We start from the raw sequence: 13,815 nt of genomic DNA, 5'->3' as shown, positions 1-13,815 counted from the left end.
CACGGGGAGAAGCAGCACCAGGTAAGAGTATGTCCAAATTGGAAGGATTTCATTGGTGATCTGTGAGGTTGAAAAGTGGATCACATAACCATGCAGCACCGGGAGGTAAAAAAGATACCTTTTTAGGTAGTACATTACTAAAGTACAGGTGGCTTGCCCAATAGCAAATTCTGCATCCAATGGGATAGGATGTTCTTTATTATTATGGAAAAGCACAAGAGAAAACTGATTTTCAAGGAAAAGAGAGCTCCTTCCCCTTCTACAAAACAAAACCGATTTATAAATGTATGTGCCTCCCAACGTAAGAATATATTTGCTTAATGTGTAATCTGAACTCTCTTAAAGTTAAATAGTATGTACGTTTGAGTTAAATTAGTTACAAATTGTTCAACAGACACTTCGGAGTTTTTCAGGCTCTTAAAAAATACCATTCCTTTCTTGTTCAAAGATTTTTAACATTAGACAATGTTAGAAGAAGCGACCACCTTTTTGTTTATTTGATCCATCACCGTGTCATAAATGTTCATAGTCTAATGAACATACGTGAAGACAGCAAAGAATAAATACTAACCTTGCAGAATTACAAAGTGGGAGCAAGTAATGCACTGGATTTTCTTCCTGGCCAAATTTGCTGGGCTCCCAAAGCCTTTTCCCTCCCAACTCTACTGGTTAATCTCTGCTTACTCAATTCTGGCCTCAGTTTGTTGTGGGTATCTCATGGCTGTCGTCAGAAATGCCGGGGACCTCAGTGATCAGTCCTAGAAGGGAGGGACCGAAGGCGCTGATCTTTGGGGCAGGATGTGGGCGTGGGGGCAGCTCTGTCAGACCAGCCTTTGTTCTGTGCCTCAGCTGTTTACAGCAACCTCCGTGGGCCCCAAGGTCAATGATGAGGGAAAGCTCAGTGACTGGAAAAGGCTAGTGGGACCAAGTGGCACCTCTGAGCATGGGTACGTTAACTGGTCCATAGTGGTTGCAGAAGCAGACCCCACTGGGTTCACTGGTTGATTTGGGACCTGTATTTGTTTGTCCTTTGTTTTGTCTTAATCGTGATAGGCTTCCACCTGGAAAAAATTGGAAACAGGGTTGTCACGAAGTGACTTTACATCACCTCACAGCCAGCTTGCTTTTCTGTCCATAGCACCTCATTGCCAAATTAGCTAGTATTGAGGAACCTTCCAGGTGAAGCCACACACTCTGCAGTGCTTTCGTGGCTATGGCTGGAGATGCTAAAAGCATCACAGGGTAATTCTCCAGTTGGGTGAGTGTGTTTTCCTGTTGCCCTTATTATAAAAAAGGAGGTGAATCTTTTCAGTAAGAGAATTTGGCCTTCAGGGGAAGATAAAACTGAGAAGTAAAGCTGTTAATGTCTCACCGGCTGGTCGATAGTTTTTCACAATTGAAAAAAAATGATACGACTCTTTATCAGATCCTGCTTATGCCTCAGCAGCCCAAAAGTTTGTGAGGACTAGATCCTGTGCCTGGCAGAGATTTTACTTTAGGGTTAGTATAACAGAATCAATTGAGCCTGAAAGTTACCATGCATTAAGACTAATGGTAGAACTCCATAAAAGTTAAAATATTTATTAGACATATAATGTGCTATGGTGTCCCATTTCTGTATGTGTGAGGAGGGAAGAGTAGTTTGAATCATTGTATTAAATGACAAATACAATGAAAATGGGATCGGGGAGGTCAATGGGTTAATGTCTCAAGTTGAATGAAGCCTTAATGCCACGTCCTGTTCAAATCCTGTAAAGTTAAACTATGCTAAGATATGTCTGTATGTATGTCAATTTACCTCTGAGCTGGTCAGGTTTTTATCTGGTCCAGATAAATATGGGATAAGGAAAGGTTCTGAGGGTCTCATCAAGGAGAAAAATCCAAATAAGCACAGGATCACCGTGGGATAAATCCAGGAATGACTTGGTGAAGTTTTGAAACAATCCATGGCTGATCAAATGGAAACAAAGTCAAAATTAGCTGATGTTTACTTACTTTTGGCATCCTGGATATAATGAGAAACTGATTTCTAAATGTCTTGTGAAAGGGTAAAGTTTCATCTGTCTGCAGTTGAAATGGAAAGGTGAGTGATGAGTAAGTGTTCTCAAATACTCCTTAGGTGCACCAGTCAAACCCTCCTTTGTCAATGGGCTTCTTACTCATTATTGCTGGGACCGGTTACACCTCCTTAGTGTTCTCCATCACGAACATGGTAAGGAGTAGTTACTAATAAATGGTAAACAGGGGTGAATTAATGCTTGGAAGTAAGTAAAACATTGACTGGTGAGTTACTGGTGTACATGTGGAAGGTCATGTACCTCTAGGAGGTCAAATCCAACTTAACACAGATTTAGTAGATCAAGTTACTACTAATCTGCCCACTCTAATTTGTACTGTGACTCTGAGATCTTTCACACACTGAATGGCATGTGTTTATTTACACATTTATCTCCCCATCAGACTATCCCTTGCTTTGTATGGTGCTTGACACATGATACACATCCAAGATACTTTTGTCAGGTGTCTCCAATCTGAGAATTTATAATTCTTCAGTTAAAAAAAATGAAGCCAGATAAAGACCTGACTGGCCATTTTCCCCTATTTCCCCCCATTCCAGACTGATGCTAAGTCTACGTTGGGAATGCAAGGCATCACTCTGTAGACAGCTCATCTCCTTTTCATTACCACTGGGCCCATTTCTTCTCTTTGTCTGCAGTTTCACACCACCCAGTGGGGCAGGGAGCTAATTAATAGTTCATGCTTTTTTTTCCAAGTCACAAATAAAATTGCTTGGAATGCAAACTTCAGACAGAAAGTCCAATGGAGAATCTGAAACAGGAAAATTCCCTCTCATTCCTTCATATTTGGGATCCAGCTTTACTTATGCAGCATGGGGAATGGGGAAACTAAATTGCTGTATGATGCTTTTCTGCATATTATCTAATTAAGTCCTAATAGTAACGGTAAAATAGATACCATTTCCCCAAATTCCCAGCTGAGCATATGGGAGATCTAAGGTGTCCTATAACTGCCTTCAAACCACATGATCAAGATTTGAATCCACATCTCCTGGATTTCTATCTGGGTCCTTTCCCCTGCTCCACTCTGCCTCATTCTGGTGGCCCTCCTTCCTGGGCTGCTGGTAGCAACCTAATGACAACCTTTCCTCGCAGTAAGGGAAGAAAGTGTTTTCATGAACACACTCATCCTAAAGAATATGACTAACTACATAGAACCTCCAGAGTCAATTGTAGTTTGAAAGTGGACCCAAGAGAGGGAAAGCGATGCTCACTCCAGAAGAGCATGTCACTGGGTGCAATTCCAGGTGTCTAGGAAAAGGAAACTTGTTAGGGGCTAGTGAGGTGGGGAGGGCCTACTGGGCCACCCTATCTTTTCACAAGGTGACCCTGGACAGTGGCATAGTTCTTTCAAGTTAAATGAGGGGAACACTGTCTGTTTTTGTCAACAAGACCCTTGATGGAAACAGTGCAGAGACAATGGAAATCAGAATTTGGACGGGATTATAATTTCGAGCAATGCTGACAATGTGAAAATTTTGCTAATAGCGTACTGGGTTTGACTGCCCTCAGCCTTCAATGCCTGGGATTTATCTCCTGAGTTGTTGCTAGAAACACCAGCAAACTGCTGGGGCCTTCTTTCTTTGTGAGTCATGTGCTTGTAGAGAAGTGTATCCTGGGAAGACAACTACTGAGGCTTGGCTATCTTTCAAAGGATGGTCTTAATGGGGTAACATCTGCTGACTCTACATCTAGAACATTCTCTCCATCTAGCTGACCGTGGATTGTCTGCTACCGTCAAGTCATCATCTTCCCCATGCATCTCAGAGAACTAAGTCTACTCCCATGGTTCCTTGGGCTGTTAAGAGTCCCTTGGGGTATCTATCCCTTCATCTCTTTTTTTAAAGATTTTATTTATTTAATTGACAGAGACAGAGAGAGAGGGAACACAAGCAGGGGGAGTGGGAGAGGGAGAAGCAGGCTTCCCGCCAAGCAAGGAGCCCGATGCAGGGCTCGATCCCAGGACCCTGGGACCATGACCTGAGCCAAAGGCAGTTGCTTAACCAACTGAGCCACCCAAGCGCCCCTATCCCTTTATCTCTTAACTGTCCTAATACTTCTACCCAACTGCATTTGGCTGGAAAGGTCACACAGAAAAAGACGGTCTATCTCCCATGAGAGTGTAAGCAGGAGGGCACGGCTTTTTGTTTGGTTGGTTCACGGCTCTATGCCTCATACCTAGAAGTGTCCAACACATAGTATGTCTTGCAGAAGGAAGAGGATAAAGGGCAAACCTCACTACTGAGAACTAGTAAAGTTTTGTCTGCGTTTCCAGAGTGTACTGTTAGCTGCATCAGGGGAAGGCCAGGGAGGTCCTTAATTCTACATGTGCCTCGCAGTTCAGCTGTGCATCTGTAAAATGGGGTAGTGATGCTAACTACATATGTGGGCTTTCTGTGAGCACCAAGTGCCTTGACTGGTATCTGGAGGCGCCATGTTGGGCATAGAGTTACTGCTCAAGCACATGACATTTCTCTTCCCTTTCCTCTCTTTACGTTGGAGGATCCATAGTGACTCTGGCTTAACGAGCAGAAAATGAGGCTAGGTTTCTGACCATAGTTGTAAACAACTGAGAAGGATCTGGGGGGCTCACACCTGCATCCTAGGATGCTGGGCTTCCTTTCCTCACTCCTTTCCCAGGCTCCTCCCCACAGAAACAAACACAGGCTCCAAAGCTAGGTTTTCTGCCAGAGGAAATAGGAGAAGGCATCTAACCAAACATTAGCAGGAATCCTTTAGCCCTGGAGGACTGGGCAGAATAGCATGAGTGACCAGACCCTTTCCAAGGCCAAGTCTTGCCTGGTGTCTGTTCCTCAGCCTGCAGGGCTCCAGCCCTTGTTCCTGCCTGCTGGGAGACTTCTCAGTGGCGAATGTCTGGCTGTTCTTTCTCCTTCCCCCAGCCCAGGGTCCCCTTGTCTAGCACTGGTCCCATTCCAGAATCCTTTCCTACTCTGGCCACTTAACAAAGACCATGTGAACTTGACTCGCCTATCAGATGGCCTGGGCACTTGGAAAAATAGGGGCTCCCGGGCTCCATCCCTTAGGTGTGGTTCAGGAGGTATGGGGGCCACGGAATCTGCATTTATATAGAGCGATTCTGACACAGGAGGCCCAAGGACAATTTGTCCCTTTCCCATCCACCGGGGGCAAACTGGCTCCATGCCACAGCCTTGGAGCTTAACAGGGCAGAGGGGGAAGCGGATGGAAATCGTCCAGGGAGCTTCTGCAAAACTGCACGTAGACACGCGACCCTGAAATTCTTTTCTGGCTCTCCAGGCCCTGAAGAGTCCAGGACAGGTGGAAACATCCTCAGGTGACTCTGACGTTTTGGATATGCCTCTCAACACTCTGTCTGCCCCAACCCACTAACCCCTTCTCTCATGTGCACATCACTCCCTGTTTGTGACCCATTCTGTCCCAGTCGGCTGAAAGCCTTTTCCGGTAGGGGCCCTGGAGTGTCTGTGTCTAGCTCTGAATAAATACCATGGCTCTGGCTTCTTCAGTTGCACAGCACACAGGTTCTGAAATTCTCCAGCCCAGCATGACCTCTCACCCACCGTCTGAAGGGAGTGATTTTGTTCTTACTTAGGTAAGAGGCTGCATCTCACACAGGTAAAATGGTAACAGTCTATCAGCCATTGTCTGAGTGGCTCCTGCTTTACACCAAGTATTGTATTAGTTGCTGTATATAATTATTGTCTCTAATCCTTAGAACAGTCCTAATTATATACATTATATATATATCTATAATTATATATTTTATATAATAATTATATACAGATATTTATTATATAAATAATTATAATTATTAAATATGGTTATATTAAATAAATGTAAGTATAATTACAGGATATATAATACATATTTATTATATTTATTATTACATGTAGTTGATCCTTAAACAACAAGTTTGAACTGCATGGGTCTACTTATAGGCAGATTTTTTTTTTTTTTTAAAGATTTTATTTATTTGACAGAGAGATAGAGAGTACAAGTAGGCAGAGAGGCAGCAGAGGGAGAGGGAGAAGCAGGCTTCCCGCTGAGCAGGGAGCCCGATGCGGGGCTCGATCTCAGGACCCTGGGATCATGACCTGAGCCGAAGGCAGCCGCTTAACTGACTGAGCCACCCAGGTGCCCCAGGCAGATTTTTTTTGATAAATACAGTATAGTACTATAAATCTATTTTCTCTTCCTTATGATTTTCTTCTCTAGCTTACTTTATTGTAAGAATACATTATACAGGGGCGCCTGGGTGGCTCAGTCGGTTAAGCATCTGCCTTTGGCTCAGGTCATGATCCTGTGGTCCTGGGATCGAGTCCCACATGGGGGTCCTTGCTCAGTGGGGAGCCTACTTCTCCCTCTGCCCCTCCCCCGGTTTGTGCTCTCTCTGGCTCACTCTCTCAAATAAATAAATAAAATCTTTAAAAAAAATACAGTATATAATACATACAACATCCAAAATATGTGTCAATCAACTTTTGTTATTAGTAAGGTTTCTGGTCAACAGTAGGCTATTAGTAGTTAAGTTCTGGGGGAGTCAAAAGTTATAAGTGGATTTTCAACCATGTAGGGGGGTGGCATCCTTAATCCCTATGTTGTTCAAGGATCACCTATAATTACATATTTTTTATATGTATCTGGAAGTGTCCCCAATTTCTCAGACGTGGGAACGGAGCCTCCTCAAAGCTCATGGCCACTCTGCTAAGAAAGGTTAAGATTGAGTTCGGGGTCGGATCTGTTGGCGCCAAGTTTACATCTTCCCTCTACTCGGGTGGGTAGATGCTTCCTACTTCTGTGGCACGGATTCCGACTCCCGGATATTTTCCTCTCGTTTCCTCACTGGCCATTCCCACAGGCACTGTCAACATGGCCTCTAGGTTTCCAACCGAACAATCTCTGCCCAGATCATTCCCTCTTTACTGGAGAAACCTCTGGCTAATGGTCTCACAAAGCTTGGAAGTATTGATCACAGCCTCTTATTTTTATCTTATTGAGGAGATGCCGCTCTTTGCTGTCACCATGACCATGACGATGATAATCAAATTACACAATCTATAATTTCTACATTTGGAAGATTATTTCACTTTTTTTCCTTGACAATTTTGTGAGGTAGATAGAGAAGATGGTACTGTTCTCATTTTGTCGATAAGGAAATTGAGGGCCAGAGGCAGTAACATGTGTGCAGGTTTTCACCTTTAACCAACATTAGAGCCTGGACTTGTGCTTGGTTTTTCTAATTCCAAGTTCAGTAATCTTTCCTCCATGTTGAGATGCCTGGTCATACCCTCGAGCTTCCAATTCCCTTTTATTCTAGAATAATGTTTTTCAGATTGTGGATGTCAAAAAAATTTAGTGGGTTGCAAACAGGATTTTTTTTTAATGTCCTCTTTGCAGATAAAATATATTAAGTATCAAAGTGCGCTGCAGAGTGAGGCTATTTTTTTGAGCTTTGTTTGGGTTATCAATATAGAAATACACAAGAATGATCATACTATATATTACATCTTTCTGTGGGACACAGTCATGGGGTTAGAAGTTACAGAGGAAAGGGGTGCCTGGGTGGTTCAGTCGGTTAAGTGTCCGACTCCTGATTTCGGCTCAGGTTATGATCTCAGGGTTGTGAGATTGAGCCCCATGTCCAGCTCTGCACTGGGTGTGGAGCCTGCTTAAGATTCTTTCTCTCCTTCTCCCTCTGCCCCTCCCCCTCACTCACCCACGCTTTTTATCTCTCTCAGAAAAAAAGAAAAGAAAAAAAAAGAAGTTGCAGAGGAAAATATAGGACTAAATATTTACTCATGTCTCTCATAAGCACACCTGTTAAGGTCATCATAGAACACCTGTTCCGTTTGGGAGGGCCTCAGCCTTCACGGCAAAGCACCATCCTGGAAAAGACTGTCCTTTTGCTACTTTTCCATTTATCATTATTTTTGACTTGTAATATTATCCTCCTCCTAGAGAGTACTCTAAACCTTTCCTCACTTCATTGACTCTAACTCAAGGACATGAATAGGATTGATTTTCTGACTTGATGCTTCTGAAAGCAAGATATTGATCTTTCCCCTTTCAGTCAGCTTATTGGACTATCCTGACTTGAAATCTATAGTGAAAATGCCAGAAATACCTGAAAGGCTGAGTGAATCAGCTGCTCCTTCTGGAGATGTGGAGCAGCAACTACATCTCCCACAGAGCTTACCTCCGTTGGCTGGGCCGTGTAGGAGAGCTCTTCAGAGGTCTAGCAACAGCAGATGGAGGAGGTGAACTCTGGGCATTAGCCTCTGCTTTACTCTTGCGCCCCAGTGGTCCTGGGCGGGGTGCAGTCTCCTTGCTCTCCCTGCCCAGTGTACTAGAGAGCACCTACTTCTGACCCAGTTGCGCCATCTGCACACGTGCAGTTCATCACGTGGGCCCCGGTGGTAAATGGCCACGTGCACTGTTGGGGTACATGGCCACGTGCACTGTTGGGGTTACCAGCCAGCACATGTGACCTTCTATGAGCTTGGGAAACCACGAACACCTTTGCACTGGGAAGTGACCCATCTAAATTACTTTGGAAATGATGTGTTCCTTTCTCTTTTTGCTGGTAAGAAAATAATGATGATTTTTCATTAAAATTCGCCAGGGACCCTTCAGCAAGACTCCGATCTCTTCTCTCAATCTCTATGTGGGGTCTATTTCTGGAAGACCACCTATTTTTACTGCCACTTCCTTTTCTTCAGGGTCCGTGGGGTGCTGTAGCCTTCTTTAGAATCACAATTCCCTGGTTAGCGTAGCGAAACCAACTTTGTTTTAAGGTGCTCATAGACTTTTCTGCATCTCCTAGAAAACATGGTTTTTAGATTTCTAGATGCAGAAACACAAGTATTCAACCATGATCAGGTTGGGCTGGGGTGGCTTCTCATTATTTTTCTTTTCATCTTCCTTGGAACAATTTCTTTTTATTCATCCTCTTATGTGTGTTTCCAGTCTCTTGCTATCAGAGTTCAAGTTTTCATCTCCTTTTTCATTCCAATTATTACCGTATTACTGACTTTTTCCCATTTTTATTGTTCTTTAACCACGTCTTTAGATCTTTCCAACTGGCTTCAGGCCAATGTCTTTTCCATATGAATGTGCATAGCTTTAATAATAATAATCATAAGTGTTGTTTGACTTACAACAGTGTCCTCGAAACTTCCAGTTTTCTTATATTGACCACAAAAGAAGTTCATTTGTCACTATAATTCTATGGTATGGGGAAAAGGAAACTTTTTGTTTATTGTTGCCAGGATTCCCATTTGGACTGAGTTGCAAAGTAAACCTAGAACTCACATTTCCTGGTTGCTGCAGTCTACAGCCATCCACTTGACTGTATTTCCTTAATTAACTTATAGACTCATTGTGTGAACTAAACCTTTTCCATATTTGTGCATGTAAAAATTTTAATGTATTGTTCATCTATGCCCTGGAGAACCATATTGGGCCCATGCCAATGTGGACCTTATCTAAACCTCAAGCACGGACAGTGTCCTATTTCCTAAACAAGAGGCTATGTGTGTGTACTAGTATGTATATATATATATAAAACTCTGTGGCCACAAATATTTCTTAAGTGTATATTTCCACTTGCACAGAATAGGCAACTATTAAAAAGCAAGAACTATAGAAACTGGCACACACTGGTGGGCCTCCTGGCTCCTTGAGGCCTGAGTGTACTTCCCAAGCTAGGGGGACCTTAGGGGATCAGATTCCTTTCGCCCACTCTGACAAGATGGAATTTGCCTCCCACCGCCAAAGCCTTCTGAGCTGTGGGCTCCCTGATGCAGGGGACAAGGTGACCCAGTCAAAGCAAAGATCTTTCCCAAATCTGGTTTTCCAAAGGTTTCCCACAACAGAGAGCCTGGAGTATCAGGACTTGGTCAGTGGAAAGGAATCATTTGATCAAATCCTCTTTCATGTCTGTTTAGAAGATGCTGCTGGAATTAACTGAGGTGCTAATACATTTGGAGAAGACTATCCAGAATCCTCATTCTCCACCCAGTTCCTGTCCGATCCTCCCTACTAAACATTCCAGTCATCTCAGAGAGGGTGCCTGACAAGGCTACCTGCATCTGAGAATGAGCTGGCCTAATTTTCGCATTATTCTCCAGAACCTTTACTGCAGTCAAAACATCAATTTCCAATAACAGAGCCTCAGGTTGGAAATTTAAAATAACCACAAATCTCACCATCTCTAAATGCCAAAGGACTTGGACGTAGGTCATGAGAGATGACATTTGCAAACGGTTTCACTCCCCAAGCTCCAAAGCCCTTTTAAAAACAGTTCGGGCCAGTATTTGTCCCATTTTCCAAAAACTCACTTTTCAGGTTTTTCAACACTGCTGGAGCCAAGCCCCTCACCAGACAGAAGCAAACTCGAAATTTGACTACTGAAAACTGAAATACATGCTTGTCACTGACTGACAGCAGAGTATAACAACTAATTATGGCTTTCCGTCTACTTGCTACTAAAGGAGAAGAGAATAGGACTTTGAGTGAAACATCCACATAATGGGAGGAACTGCAGTCTGCTTAAGTCAAGGCCAGCTGATGCTGGAGGCAGGCAAGGTGAAGTGATCCCAGGGAGTTGCTTAATTATCATTCCTCTGTTGCAAAATCAGGGATCTCAGGTGGTTTCACCGATTTCCAGTGACCTGTTGTATTTTAGCCCTCATCTTATTTAAAATGCATTTCACTGATCTCTACTTCACTCCACACACCAAAACTAATTTGACGTAATCTATTCTAGGAACCATGGAGTATCGTCTAGAAGAAAACAGATCATTATGACACAGGGATAGCAAAATGTGTCACTGAAATGATAAGAAGGACTCAACTTAAAAGAAAATAAAATGATAAATTGGATTTCATTGGAAAAACATATCTGCTAATCAAGAGATACCATTGGGAAAATGGAAAGGAAAACCACAGGGAACACTTTATAACCACTAGAACACCTAAGCACAAAAAGACTAGCAAACCAAATGTTGGCAAAGATTTAGAATTCATACACATTGCTTGTAGGAAAGTAAAATGATACCAACAACTCTTTGGAAAATCATTTGGCACTCTATACAAGAAAATTCATAGGGGCACCTGGGTGACTCAGTCGTTAAGCATCTGCCTTCGACTCGGCTCAGGTCATGATCTCAGGGACCTGGGATCAAGCCTCACACTGGACTCCATGCTCAACGGGGAGTCTGCTTGAGGACTCTCTCTCCCTCTGCCCCCCCCTGAAATAAATAAGTCTTAAAAAAAACACACACACGGGGCGCCTGGGTGGCTCAGTTGGCTAAGCATCTACCTTTGGCTCAGGTCATGATCCCAGGATCCTGGGATCGAGACCCTCATCAGGCTCCCTGCTCAGCGGGAAGCCTGCTTCTCCCTCTCCCACTCCCCCTGCTTGTGTTCTCTCTCTTGCTGTGTCTCTCTCTGTCAAATAAATAAATAAAATCTTTAAAAAAATAAAGAATATCCACATACTCACAATAGTGAAAAAACAGGAAGGAACTGAAATGTCCATTAAAAGGTGAATGAATAAAAAATATTATATATATATATAAGCAACTAATACTGATTTAATCAGCAATAAAAAGGAATGAACTATGGCACAACTTGGGTGCATATTTAAAAAGTTATGCTCTGCCAAAGAATCCAGACACAAAACTGTGATTCCATTAATGTATATAAAGTCCTAAAACCAGCAAAACTAATCTACAGTGTAGAAACTGGATCAGTGGTTGCCCAGGGTGGGAGACAGGGGAGGGACTGACTGCAGTAGACCACAAGGGAACTTTCCGGAGTGATGGAATATCCTATATCTTGATGAGATATAGATAAAAGTGTGTATACAATTATAAACATTCAAATTTAAAATCCATACTTTATATTATATGTAAATTATACCTCAAGTAAAAAAAATACATTCTATTCCCCCTCCTCATCCCCTACTCCTTAAAAGCAGTTCACTGTGTGGGACTCTCTGCAGCCTTGGATTTTTCTTATTGTTGTAAGCACTAAGGTTTTTCCAAAATCTACATGAGACAATCTGAAAACAGAACAGCATCTTTCTAACTGGGTCTTCCCTACAAAATTTAGAACAGAAACTGCCCACAAATCAAAGCTAGGACAGACCAACAAGCTTTGGAAGTCTGGCTACATAGAACATTCTTCAAAATAATACAGAGAGAATCAGAGTTACCTGTTCCTTTTGTGTCCTGAGTTTCTTTTTTCCTAAAACTGAGTCCAGTTTCCTGCCTTCAGATCCAACTCCTGCTCCTTCCTGATGTTCCCTGCTGGGAGTCCCTGTCACAATGCCCCTCCCTCTCCTGGGAATCTGGAGTCCTTCAGAACTGAGCTGTCAAGAGCAATGGCTTTATACACCAGAGCCCACCCCCTTCTGAGGGCTTGCGACACTGGAACCCACCTCTTCCGCAGCAACCCTCTTATGGAATCTCATTAGGAAAAAAAAAAACAGAGAAACAGATCTTTGTGAAACACAGACAGGGAGGTAAACATATCAAAAACACTTTTTCCCTGAATGTTAGAACTAAATTAATCTAGTTTTTCTCGAATTTTGTATTAAGTGACTTGGAATATCAGAAAACCGGGAAGTAGTCCTATCACCTACCATCCGCTCATAAGGCTTTTTATATCCCACCCCCACAAAAAAAACATGACAAAAACAAACACTAAGGAAGGTTTGCGGACATGCAGCTCTTCACATAACTTCAAAAAGTGTGAATTAGGTCCAACCACTGTAAGAGCAGATACAAGTGATCTTCAAAACACATGCTTCGGATTCCATTTTGTCATATATGGCATCTTTTTGGCTCTTTTTGGCTCCTGTGAAACATTTGCTGATGAAGCAATCATCCCTTTCCAGGCTGTTTCTTCTATGTCTATGGTTAGATTGATCTAGAGTCAGGTGCAACAAGAGGAATAAAACCAGTGGACAGCTTATATGGAAAGTCAGCTGACCAAGTCTAGCCACTGAAATGCCCTGTGGGTGACTAGTCCAGTACAAGGGGTGTGGACCCTGGGAGGGAAAAATTTGAACTTCAAGGAAAAAAACCATGCAGAGTTTAAGCTATTTTACAACTACATAAATTGAGGTAACCAATAGCAATGTGAAAGAAATCTTGTCTATAGACAAGCAAAGGAATTCTATCCGGTGAAAGGACAGCCCTGTGCCCCCACCCCCATGGAAAACCAGTTTTACCTCGATTTCAGTATTCCTGATCTATAAATATACCCATTCTTTGGGTTCTCCCTTGATCTGGTTGTAATGACCTTACCAGTTTCCTCATTAATGAGTTAATAAAATCTCTAACACATGTTCATATTTATATCTGTGTGACAGTCATCACTTTATCCTTTTCCAAAAATTATCTTTTAATATTTGTTACCATTCGTCATGTCTCTAGCCTATCCAAATAACTTCCAATTTATTCCTCTGAATCTAAATGATTTGCTAATAGTTGTTAATTACTGAATATACTATTTAAAATTTTGACATCTTACTGCAGACCTTCCCGGCTGTAGGCTCCCCCCCTCCATATTTGGGTTTGTGGTGGCCAGTGTGGTTCAGTGGAAAGAACACGACTTTGGAGCCTGAAGCTCCAGTTCCTCCTCGCCTCACCCCTGTTTGTGGCAAGTACTTAACCTCCTCAAGTCTGCTCTTAAAATGTCGATAACCAGTCAACAAGACCAAAAGACAACT

The 13,815-nt window shown here is 42.7% G+C and overlaps 1 long non-coding RNA gene across 2 annotated transcripts; it reads right to left on the bottom strand.

Annotated features, from left to right (window-relative positions):
- Positions 1 to 12,438, bottom strand: LOC145718675 (uncharacterized). Of its 2 annotated transcripts, none has more exons than XR_014141963.1 (3): positions 12,295 to 12,438; positions 1,799 to 1,950; positions 1 to 60 (listed from the first exon to the last, which is right to left on the bottom strand). It is a non-coding gene; the product is annotated as an uncharacterized LOC145718675 (long non-coding RNA). The 2 variants fall into 2 exon arrangements; XR_014141964.1 differs by lacking the exon at positions 12,295 to 12,438 and adding an exon at positions 8,272 to 8,402.
- Positions 12,439 to 13,815: the final 1,377 nt, after the last annotated feature.

The sequence above is a fragment of the Leptonychotes weddellii genome, unplaced genomic scaffold, assembly GCF_054177405.1.
Source record: "Leptonychotes weddellii isolate Sample4059 unplaced genomic scaffold, ASM5417740v2 HiC_scaffold_1967, whole genome shotgun sequence".
Classification (NCBI taxonomy): domain Eukaryota; kingdom Metazoa; phylum Chordata; class Mammalia; order Carnivora; family Phocidae; genus Leptonychotes; species Leptonychotes weddellii.
This window is presented reverse-complemented; position numbering and strand designations above follow the sequence as displayed.